Here is a 9843-nt window from a genome sequence, read left to right as displayed (position 1 = left end):
AAGGCAGGACAGGGAACAGAAAAATGTCATACTTGTAGTATGTGATATATGACAATAAAATGAAGTATTAATAATGGATGTTGTGGTGTGGATGGTGTTCAGGGTTCCAGTTCTCCAAAATGGTCTTGGCCTTTCTTGTATGAAGGCACCATGGTAAGTGGGGCTGACAAATGGCAACAGAAGTGCACAAAGGGAAGACAAAAGTAAGACCTAATGGCTGCAAAGATCAGTAATTTAAATAAAGTTCAACTCGCAAGCCCTGGGCACCAGTTCCATTCAACCTTCCTCCCAAGTCCGTTTCAGAACTGATGCAGAAACTCATGTTTTGTATTATAAACCTTGCTTTTAAAACCATGCTATTCAATTCCTAGTCACCTCTCATTTCCAGTGTGCAAAGAGCTGTGAGGAATCCCTGCCATTGCAGTGAGGCACTTTCTGTGTGTGTTTGAGCAGGGGAGGGGAAAGCTTGGCAGGCACCATGGTGCACAGCAGTCACAAGTTCAGGCAGGACTGCAGCTCTTCTGGGCTTTTACTTGTCAGCCACCTGCAATGAAAGTGTTCCAGCCCTGTAACAGGCTCCTGAAAAGCTCTGACAGCTGGAGCAAGCTCCCATCAGGCAGCTGGCTGATGGACTGCTCCTGCTGACAGCTCCTTGCCAAGGCACAGGGTTGTCGAGGGATGTTGAAACAAGCTGTACTATATCTGCTTTTTCCCAGAAAATGTTTCCTGTTCCCAGAGTGAGCTGGGTTACTGTCAGGTGTTGCTGGAGGTTGCCCTTTGGCTGTTTTATTACTGGCAAATGTCGATTTTGTCTCAGGTTGCTGTTAAATCCTTACAAATAGCAGCCTGTGACTGCACAGGGGCAGAGTGGCCAGAGGCAAGTGCCTGGGGAGCTGCTGTGTGCAGCTTGTCTGACCCTTTGCCTTCTGCCAGGACTTCTGCCAAGCACAACATCCCATTTTCCTCGATGTAATGAGGCCAGTACAGGTCTGTGATAGCAGCCAGGGAGTGATGCTGATTGTCTTTTGCACACAAGACACACCACAGTGTGGAACTCACTGTACAGTATGTTTCTAATTTTTTTGTGTGTTCTAGTAAAATTTCCTAAGAGGTGAAACTTTAAATCATAGAGAGGAATCGACTCAGAAGCACATTTTTAGATAGGCAACTCTATGTATCCTTTGGTTATTTGTTCTGTCTGCAGTGGAAATCATGTTGGAGCATTTTTAATGACATGGGTTCAGATTTGCAAAGGGAAGGTGAGAGCATTGCATCCAGGAACATGAGCACTTGATTTTGTGTTTGTGTCTGGGGTGGTCCAAATCATTATGGCTTTTTGCAAAACCTATGTAGGTTCCTCAGCTGCAGAGGTTATTTTTCTATGAAACGTTGTACCTGGTTGAGATACGTAGGAAACTGCAAAACTGATATTTTTCAATTATTAAAAAAAAAAAAGGGGGGGGGGAGGATTCAAATTTCTCTTTTCTACAGAGAATACTTCAGGGTAAGGTCTGTCCTGGTTCTCTGAGGGCTGGTAGTGGGACAGGGATCTCCACCAGCAGCCCAGAGGCATGAGCAGAGCTGGGACAGGGATCAGCTCTGGCTGCAGGGACAGGGGCATGCTGAGGCCAAGCCCCTGTCAGGGCTGGAGCTGCTGAGAGCGTTTTGGGCAGTGATACATCTCACATGCTTGGGTAAAATTCCACATTATTTACAGTGTATTAACTCTCAGTAACAATTAAGCAGTGGTTTAATTTTTCCGTGAGAACTATTTCTAGCTTTGTACCTTTTCTGTGGATTATTTTTCCCCCAGTGTGTTTCACATGCTCCCTTTTTACAGCCATATCTCCAGTCCACATGGCAGATTTGTAGGTTGTCAGTCTGCTTTTAATGGCAAGCCCTGAAACCTCACAAGTCAGTTTCTCAGACTTTGATGCTTCTGTGAGGAGGAAACAGTGAGAAATACAATGGCATCTCAATCCTGCCAATCTGAGGTAAACACCTGATCTTTGGTGTATGTTTTCAGTGTCTTTGACTAGTATAATATTTTGACACTCAGAAGAAACTGGTGTGACAAGAATACCAGCAAGTCTGTACATCTGTTATTTAAAAATATCTGTTCTGCTACAGGTTTCTCTTGTTTTGGTTTTGGGTTTTTTTTTTTTTTTTAGTTGTCATCCTAAAGATGTTTATGAAACTTGAGAATTTTTTCAGTACTAAACTCATTTTGTGGAAACTAAAATTCATAGAACTGACTATTAAAGGATAATATCCTAATTATGTTAAGTGAACCCTGACCTTGGTAATTTGAAGCTGTCTGCCAGCTTTGCTTGTTGCAGCTGGTCATTCCTGCCAGATGTTGCTCATCAATCCCTACATATCAGCCTGCCCTTAATGAAAGGGACCCAGAGCGTGGCCATCCTTAGGTAACGCAGCTGCACCACACACAGCACAACTTCACATTTCCCTGCTGAGCCCTGCAGCTTCCCAGCACGCTCTGTCCTGGTGTCAGGAGGCTGGGGCTGCACCTGCCACTGCATTTGTAGGAGCTGAAGGAAACAGGGTATCATCATCCTTCTTGCTGAGGACCATGGTGCTGGCCATACCTTTTGTATTTTTTGTATTTAAAACCTACAGGTTGGCCATGTCCATGTTCCAAACAGGTTTCTTTTAGGGTTCTATTTTAGGTGCTTCAGTCACCTCTCCTGTTTCTGGTAGTGGCAGTGGATTTTCCATAGCCCTTTTCCCTCTCCTGAAAAAGTAGGGTGTAATTCTGGAAACATGGCCTCTGTGTTGAGGTAATTTAGCTTGTTCAAGTTGTTATATTGGTGTTGCCAGGTCTCCTTTTGCCTTGAACCAGCAGTTAGGGTTCCAAAGCAGAGGAAATTTAATATTATTTTATTTACTTACTTTCAGTGTAATTCTGGAAACATGGCCTCTGTGTTGAGGTCATTTAGCTTGTTCAAGTTGTTATACTGGTGTTGCCAGGTCTCCTTTTGCCAATAACCAGCAGTTAGGGTTCCAAAGGCAGAGGAAATTTAATATTATTTTAATTTCCTTTTATCTACTTACTTTCTAGTTTAGGGCATTTGCAGTTTCTGAGCATTGTCTTCAGCACTACAGCTACATGTGTGTGTGTGTGTGTGTGTGTGTGTGTGTGTGTGTGTGTGTGTATATATATTTATATATATATACACATATACAGATATATATAGATAAAAAATCATATAATGTTCTGAATTGGAAAAGACCCACTAGGATCATCAAAGTTCAACTCCTGGCTCTGCCCAGGACAGCCCAAAGAACCACACCTGACAGCATTGTCCAAGTGCTTCATAAGCTCTGCCAGGCTGTGAGCACTGCCCTGGGGAGCCTGTTCAGTGCCCAGCCACCCTCTGGCGAAGAACCTTTTCCTAAACCTCCCTGACACAACTTCAGGCCATTCCCTCGGTCCTGTCACTGTCCCCACAGAGCAGAGATCAGTGCCTGCCCCTCCTGTTCCCCTCACGAGGAAGCTGTAACTGCAGTGAGGTCTCCCCTCAGTCTCCTCCAGGCTGAACAGACCAAGTGCCCTCAGCCTCTCCTCACACAGCTTCCCCTCAAGGCCCTTGACCATCTTCGTAGCCTCCTTCGGATGCTCTCTAACAGCTTTATGTCTTTTTAATATTGTGGTGCCCCAGACAGTATGTGTCAGTGAAGCTGGATCTTCTAAGCCAGCATCCTCTCACATGACCTTGGTAACCACTCTGTCAGAAGGAAATTTATTTACCCTCTTGATTTTGATGGAAGTGAGAACATCCTCCGGATGGGGATTTGCCACTGATGTGAATATTAATCAAGAAAGAGCAAGGGTTTGGAGGGACTGTCTCAAATGCTCCTTTAAAATGTAATCAGCATTATTTTTTGCTGGCTCTGTGAAAAGAACTTTTGACTCTACCTTAGGATGTGATTAACATTGATTATTTTAAACAAAAGGAGCAAGCTGCTTCTCATAAATTGGTTTATACAACTACTGTGCTTTAGGCTATATTAAATACTGTTTGTTGTGAGGCTGTTTTTGATGCTATTCTTTGTAAAAAAATTAAATTCCTGTCTCCTGAATCATGACAGCAGTCACTTTTTCCTTCAATTATTGGTTTGCTATTAATTTGAAGCTCCTTTACATCTTCTTTTGAATTTTGAGTTCCACCTGCTTTTCTGTTGTCTTTGCTCAGTTTTTGTCCTGTTGGCTGCCCTACAAGCCCTGGAGTTGTTGCTTCAGCTGTTCCCCACTGGTGTAATGCCTGCTTTTTCTCTACCCTTGCAAAGCACTAGTAAAGCATGAGCAGAAGTAGTCCTGGAGTCCTTAAAGTCCCTGTTTTCTTCAAAGAAGGCTGCTCGCTGCCAACTTAGAGTTTATAGTATTTCTGTGTAGCTTCTGACACTCTGTGTCTCCACTTACTAAAGAGCAGGAGGAGATCACTGTCAGTAACATCACACTTTTCCACTTCCCTTCTGTTTTCTAGGAATGTGTTGGAGAGTTTCCTATGGATTCAGGCAGCTCCTGAAGCTAGTTTTCAAGTGTTGGTATAGTGTCTGACACTTGAAGCTGAGATTTTTTTCACAGGGAGACTTTCTTTTAGTCTGTTCATAAAATCTGAAAAACCTTTTTAAAATGGCAGAGGTTCAGAAATAATGTGTCTGAAGGATAAAAAACCCCAGTGTATCAGGTACTGTAGTATTAAAAGTTAGAAACTGAGACGTGCCAGTTTCCAGTGTCAGCATTAAAAGAAAAAAATAAAAAAATTTCTTCCATCTGCCACCAATTCAGAATAGATCAGGATTAGTTTTCAACCTCCTCCTTTGGAAAGTTATCCAGAGTCCACTGGAACTTTTCATTAGAGAGACTTTCAACTTAAATTGTCTTTATTTAATTAAACAGTTACCAGTAGGTCTACCTCTTTTCAGTCCCTTATTGGTCTTCTATAGGTGACTTCCTGTTTTTGTGTTTTCAGTGTGCTCCGAAAATGTAGCCTGTGTCAAAGACTTTTAATATCTTAATGTAAAGGAAAAATCCCATATTGAAGTATGTTCACAGGAATTATTTTTCTGCTTTCCATTCAAAGTCACTCCCTCCTTCCCAGAAGTGAGAGTCCATTACTCCTGACTGCAGTGATGATGTGTACATGGAATAACCACCATCTCATGGTATGGAATAACCACTGAGACACTGCTCCAGGCTCTGACCCCTCACAAAATACAGCCTTTGCAGAGCCTCTTGTAGTTTGTCAGACACAGAGTGCAAATTCTTCTGTATTGAACGTTCCTCTATATCCATGGACAACCCCATAGCTGCTGTACTTGTTGGAGGCTTAGCCAGAGTTTAGGTATAGTGGAAAAGCACAGACACATCTGTGTTCAGGATAACAAATATATTTTGCAGTATGCAGCTAAATAGCTGTGTTTTGTGTAGATGTAATGCAGCACGTACCTTCCTCAAACCTATTGATTTAAGGATGTACATTTTGTTCAGCTGAATTGGTTTTTAGCTGAATTTTTGTTTTAGCTGAATTGCATTTTAGTGTTCATGATATTTGTGACACTTTTCATGTTCTCTCTGGTAAGAGCCCGTGACAGTTTCTGATCATAAAGAGAGATGCTGCCACAAAATTTTTTAGCATTATTTATTGAGGAATACTTTAAGAAAAGATCAAACTTGGAATTCCTCATAGCCTGAACAAGGGAAGCATTTTTCTCCAGTCTCCTCCCTGTTAGTTTCCTGCTGGCATAACTAGGTGCCTTTCCAAATAATCAGTGACTTCTTTTGTTTGCCTGTCTTTTCGGAGTTTTTATTTTGTTTTGCTATAATTCACTTTACTGAAAGTTCCTTATTCAGGTAGAGGGATCCCTTTAAAAGGGAGGAAAGAGGCTTTTGGACCTTTTCTTGACAGTTAAAAAAATCATGGATGCTAACTTCCTTTTCTTCTGCTTCTCATTATTTAAGACTTGGGGCAATGAGCCAAAACAAAGAAAAACCAACTCACTGGTTGGGCTGAAAATCACTATCACTTGAGGGCACTATTCATGTATGTAATATTTAGAGTTTTCCCTTTGAGCCAAACTCCCAGCTTGATCCCATCCTCTTGATGAATCATTGTGGCACCTTGTGGCTCATACTGCTCACTACCAAGGGAACATGGCTTATGTGGGAAACATGGATCAACAAAGGAGATGACTGATATTTTTCTTGAAGTTGTACTGATGTTAACTCCCAAATGTATCTTTATTGGCCTTTGGAACTTCCTTTTTTCCCCCCACAGTAATCAACGCTTTATTCCAATAAAGTGGAATTTAGAGGATTTTCATCCATATATTTCACTTTTTTCAGTCTACATTTTCCTTAATTTTCTGTTGAAAACCCTATATATAAATGTATACGCGTTTGATAACTTGAAATTAAATTAAATTGTCACTTTCCATTGAATCACCCAAAATGTCACATCACAAGAGCAATTCAGGGCAAACCAGAATTTCCAGAATTAGGATTCTGGAGTTTAGAATTTCCAGAACTGGTATTCTGGAAATGCCTTGTTTGTTTTCATTGAATATAAGGACACCATTTTCATGAAGGATATTTTTTTTTAAACAGCTTCAAATGAATACTATTTGAAAACAATCTTTGGTCATTTAATTGTGTAAACTGCAAGCAGCATTTGAACATCTGCTCATTGTCTAACACTAAACACCTGATTACAGTGAAAGCAAATTCATTTGCAATGAAGCAAGGTATCCAGGAGCAGCCTGGGACTGCACTAAAGTTCCTGGATCTTATGGATGTGTTGGCAAAGAGGTTTGTAGCTTCTTGTTATGTCTGCCAGCTTTCCCTTGACTGCAGCTGTGTTACAGCAGTTCTGCCTGCATTGAGTCAGAGCCACTTGAAGCACTTCCACTTTTTATTGCCAGTCTGGAGTGGGAAAAATAAACCAAAATCAGTGGTGGAAAGTGTTTTGCTTTGGTTTTGCTGTATCTAAGATATCTATGTGTGTCTATAAAAGGAAGCAGAGTTCTGTTGTATTTTACAGAGCTTTTCTGGACTAGCACTAACTTCTGTATCCATGCAGTTTCCATCCCACCACTGATTTTCCTGAGAGTAAACTGCATGGGCATGGCTACCTGCTTCTGGATGTGGGACTTCATTCAAGTGAAGGAAACTCCTTGAGCCAGGAGCAGTGCTTTTTTTGTTGCACAATATTTGCCAACACATGAAACAAGTTTTATTTTGTTATCTGCCTTCTATGCAGAGCAATAGCTCTCTCAACAAGTAATTAATCTATTTGGAAACACCTTCAGGGCTTGGTGTCAGCTACAGTGTTTGTTCATAGTCACATTGGGTCACAGATGGCAAGGGAGGAGGAAAGAGATTATCTTTTGGGAGAAGAACCCATGCCTCCATTTTCCTAATCTGATTAATGATTTCTGTGTAATTGGGTGGTTTTACTTCACAAAGCATAAGCTACTGCTGGTATGCAAACTTCAGGCATCTCTGACCTCTTTTGAGCTTGATAATTCTGAAGTTTTCTGTTCTGCATTTCAGTTGTGCTTTGGTTGTGACTTGGAAAGGGCTGTTCTTTGATGGGATCTTGTATGAGGCATCTCTCCTGAAGCAAGTTAAAACCTGTGCACTAAAACATGGTGTTTGCATCTTAATCAATACTGAGACAGAGTGAATTAATCTGTGTACAGCCCTGAGGGGAGATCTTGGTGTAGGATTGCTTTCTGTGCCTGAAAGACTGTACACCTGCAAGGAATAGAAGCACAACAGTGGCTGTGCATGGAAACTCAAATTTGTGCTATACACCTGTGTATTTCCATATATATGAGCAGGGAAATGCCTAAACATCTCTGGAAGTTATTCATTTGGGCTAATAAACTGCACATAGGATTATTAACTTGGTTGGCATTCAGGAACATGCCACGATTTTCTTGATCTCCTCTGCTTATCAGTTAAGCACAATTATTGCTTCATACAAAATGGTTGTGTTTCAATGCTTTAAGGTCCATTCCAACCAAAACCATTCTATGATTGGAAGATTTCTATAATAAAACAACAACAAGAACAACAAAATATATATATATAAGGCTTCATAGACCAGATGCAACAAAATACCTAACTGTGCAGGCAGTTTTTCCCACCAAAGCAAATGGTTTTTAAACATGAGCTTTGCAGACCTCTGGAGTCTAATGTTCAGTCAGTAAAGAATGAGATGAAAAACCCAGCTTTCCATATTTAGTACCATCATAAAGAAGTGCAAGTAATTTTACACACAAAATGTGAACATCATGACCATTTTGTGTCTTTTCTGCCCCATCATGTGCTTCTTCCAGACTTCTGAGGTCTTAGGGTGACCTTAGCCCTGCCATACTCCAAGAAGCTCTTCAGTTTGCTGCAGTGAGTAAGGTTTTAAATTCATATATTTGGTATGGCACATATTTGATATATCTTCAGGTACTGTGGAATGTAAAATTCTGAGGCAAGACACTGGAGGAACTAAATCCAGATGTTGCAGACTTACTGGTGAAAACTGGTCATTCTCTTCTTACACATGCTTAAAGTGATGAACTTTTTGAAAACGGGAGAAATTCTCAAGCTCTTGTTCTCTGATTTGAAAGTAAGGTTACATGTGAAAGGAGCTTTCTCTTTCCTCCCAGTACCAAGAGTAGCCAGTGCCTGAAGGCTACGGAAGATGCTACCTAGGTTCATTTAATTAATGTTGTTTTTGTGTGCTCAAGACACAGTGTCATAGTTTTGAGGTAGCTTTTGTTTTTTTGTTGTTTTTCATTTTGCTCTCTTCTTTTTGTTGTTCTGTGAAATCTACCATGCAGCTGAAATTGGCTGATATTGCTGTATTTTTAGGGTTTTTTTCTGTTCTCCATTTCCCAGCAGCATTAGAAAAGTTGGAAATGTGGTGATCTTTGCACTGCAGGCTAGGGGCAGAGTGGCAGGAAAGTTTCCTGGAGGAAAAGGATCTGGAGGTGCTGGTCAGCATTGTCTGAACATGAGCCAGGTGTGCCAAGGACTCCAATGGCACCTGGTCTGTGTCACCAAGAGTCTGGCCAGCAGGACCAGGGCAGGGATTGTCCCCTGTCCTGGGCACTGGTGAGGCCACACCACGAATACTGTGTCCAGTTCTGGGCCCCTGAATTCAGCAAGGACATTGAGGGGCTGGAGCATGTACAGAGAAGGGGAACTGAGCTGGGAAGGCTCTGGAGCGCAAGTGCTGTGAGGAGCGGCTGAGGAAGCTGGGTTTAGCCTGGAATAAAGGAGTTCTTGGGCACCGTGTTGCTCTCTAGGACTCCCTGAAAGGAGGGTGTAGCAAAACGAGGGTTGGTCTCTTCATCAGGCAACAAGTGATAGATGAGAGGAAGTGGTCTTGAGCTGCACCAGGGCAGGGCACTAGGAAGAAATTTTCTTTCACGGAAAGGGTGATGACTTATTGGAATGGGCAATCCGGGGAGGTGGGGGAGTCACTCTCCCTGTAGGTATTTAAGGGACGACTGGACATGGCACTCAGTACCGTGTTATAGTTGACATGGTGGTCACAGGTTAGACTCGATGATCTCAGGTGTCTTTTCCAACCCAGTTGATTCTGTGATGCTATGGGAAGACACCTGGACAGGCACGCTGTCCCAGCCCCTCACTGCCCCGAGGCAGGGCCGGCGCAGCAAGGCCGGCTCACGGAGCAGGCGGGGACCCCGCACATCTCTGCGGGCCAGGCACCACCGGCGAGTCCCGGGGGCCACGTCGGAGGGCAGCGGGCAGCAGCAGCCCCTCGGGGGGGACAACACACGGCACAGGCGACACCG

This window comes from Onychostruthus taczanowskii, unplaced genomic scaffold (assembly GCF_017590055.1).
Source record: "Onychostruthus taczanowskii isolate IOZ18803 unplaced genomic scaffold, ASM1759005v1 scaffold17, whole genome shotgun sequence".
NCBI lineage: Eukaryota > Metazoa > Chordata > Aves > Passeriformes > Passeridae > Onychostruthus > Onychostruthus taczanowskii.
The sequence above is the reverse complement of the archived record's forward strand: the minus strand, read 5'-3'. Positions refer to the sequence as shown.